Source organism: Callithrix jacchus, chromosome 18, assembly GCF_049354715.1.
Source record: "Callithrix jacchus isolate 240 chromosome 18, calJac240_pri, whole genome shotgun sequence".
Classification (NCBI taxonomy): domain Eukaryota; kingdom Metazoa; phylum Chordata; class Mammalia; order Primates; family Cebidae; genus Callithrix; species Callithrix jacchus.
This window is the reverse complement of record NC_133519.1, coordinates 290123-292500: the sequence shown is the minus strand read 5'-3', so window position 1 is coordinate 292500 and position 2378 is coordinate 290123. Positions and strand designations below refer to the sequence as shown.

The 2378-nt window shown below is 51.6% G+C and overlaps 1 long non-coding RNA gene across 4 annotated transcripts in view; it reads left to right on the top strand.

The window, feature by feature from the left end:
* The window catches only part of LOC144580166 (uncharacterized), a 25610-nt gene extending 25219 nt beyond the window's left edge, over positions 1-391 (top strand). For all 4 annotated transcript variants that reach the window (XR_013529257.1, XR_013529260.1, XR_013529258.1 and 1 more), the window contains exon 3: positions 1-391. This exon is cut by the window's left edge and continues 147 nt beyond it. This is a non-coding gene — a long non-coding RNA (uncharacterized LOC144580166).
* The last annotated feature ends 1987 nt before the right edge of the window (positions 392-2378 follow it).

Genomic DNA, 2378 nt, shown 5'->3' with positions numbered 1-2378 from the left:
TCCTTGTTTCCGGTCTGGACACACAGTCTATAATACAGGCGTTGCAAACTAAGACAATTTTCACACACATCTCACGATCCTACCTTTTCTTTCCAGTGCCACAAGCCACATCGAGGGTGGCGTGCCTGATCGCTCTCTGATAGTTGATTTATATAGTGCAGAAAGTGCTGACATTGGCCATGTGCACCTGTTTTTTTTTTGTTTTGTTTTGTTTTTGGACGGAATCTCTCTCTCTCTCTCTCTCTCTCTCTCTCTCTCTCTCTCTCTCTGCTTTGTTGGGAAACTCTGTTCTTTAGGACGAATTTTCATACTCTGTGAAAATTTCCTCTTCAAACGAGCATCTCTTGAAACATGAAAATTATTTTAAAAATAAAGAGAAAGACAAAAGGCACACAGTGGAAATTTCTTTGGCTGCCTCCCAGGTTGTACCTTGGACCCAGTCGGAGGGAAGGAGGGAGGGAAGGAGGGAGGGAGGGAGGGAGGGAGGGAGGGAGCAGCAAGATTCAGTGGGTGGGTTAGATTTGCGGTTTTCGGTGCTAAATCCTCTCTGGAGGCCCAAAAGGCCCTCCGGGAGCCTCCTCCCCAGGGGAACCGCATTGCGGCTGCTTTCAAATTCGCCAGCGACCCGTTTCACCAGATGGCCTGGGTGGGCCGGTTGGGACCACACTGGACCACCCGGGTGTGTGCTGTTCTTCCTGGGTGTGGGGGTAAGTCAGTCTTGCTGACTTACAGGATAAACTGACAGCACTGGCATGAAAACTAAGATGCATTTCTAGGCGGCTCGGGCGTCAGAGTGTCACATACGATGCCCTTCGTTCAGTCAGCAGCCTGTCTTTAGCTTCCTCAGACGTCAGGACGACTTCCCATCAGAGCCTCTTTTTTTCCCTCGTTCCACGGCAGACATGACACACATGAGAGGGAGAAAGAAAGAGCTCAATAGATGATGCTCGCCCTCATTTGTGGAATTATCAGTCACCTACAGACAGATGGGCGACTAGACAGAGACGCAAATCAGACACCATTTCTAGGTCCTCTTGGTCAGGATGGTCTCTCACTCGCGCTCTCTCTCTCTCTCTCTCTCTCTCTCTCTGTCAGGATGGTCTCTCACGCGCTCTCGTGCTCTCTCTCTCTCTCTCTCTCCCCCCCCAGCCAGCACAGCATGTGTGTGTGCGCGCGTGCACACACACACACACACACACACACACACTCTTTTCACATCCGTGTCACAAATCACACTAATTTACCCCTTTAGCACTATACATATTGAGTGAACCAATCTCACAACCCCATGGCTGAGGAAACACCGTCTCTATGATATATTAAAAAGATTGGCCGAGCCGGATGAGGCGGCCCATGCCTGTAATTCCGACACGTAGCGGGGGCTGAGCCAGGTGGATCACTTGAGGCCAGGAGTGCAAGACCCGGCTGGCCAACATGGCGAAACCCCGTCTCTACGAAAAAACATAAAAATGTGCCAGGTGTGGTGGCGTACGCTTGTTAGATCAGTAACTCGGTAGGCTGGGGCAGGCCAGTCACTTGAACCAGGGAGTCCGACGTGGCGGTGAGCCGAGATCCACGCCATGGCAATCCAGCCTGGGTAACAGAGTGAGACACTCTCTCTTAAAATAATAATAGTAAGGAAGGAAGTTTCGCTGGGCATGGCGGCAGCTACCTGTTAATCCTAGCTGGGCAATCCTGTGACAAAGAAAGGAGAGAGAGAGAGAGAGAGAGAGAGAGAGAGAGAGAGAGAGAGAGAGAGACGGGGGGGGCGGTGGAGAAAAGAGACGAGGGAGGGAGGGAGAGGGAGGGAGGGAGGGAGGAAGGGAGAGAAACAGAGAGACAGAGAGAGGCTTAAATTCTGCAGCGCAGTGGTGTCATCCTAGCTCACTCACTGCAGTCTGGACACTCCTTGGCTCGACATTCTTCCACCTCAGCCTCCAGAGTACACGTGCCATTGTGCCCAGATTAGTTATTGAGAGACAGGGTTGCACCATGTTGGTCAGGCTGCTCTCAAACTCCCGACCTCGGGTGATCTGCCTGCCTCGGCCTCCCGAGTTGTTGGGATTACAGGTGTTCTCCGGAGAAGAAAAGAAAACGGGATTTATTTACCAAATCCTACACACCTACGCATTGTGTTCCCCTTGTTTGGGTTTGTGTAGTTTTAGTCATCAAGCAGACACGCCTCCCAACACTCTCTCTCTCTCTCTCTCTCTCTCTCTCTCTCTCTCCCCCCCCTCTCTCTCTCTCTCTCCCCCCCTCTTTCTCTCTCTCTCTCTCTCCTCTCTCCTCTCTTTCTCCTCTTTCCTCTCTCTCTCTCTCTCTCTCTCTCCCCCTCCCTCTCTTTCTCTCTCTCTCTCTCTCTCTCTCCTCTCTTTCTC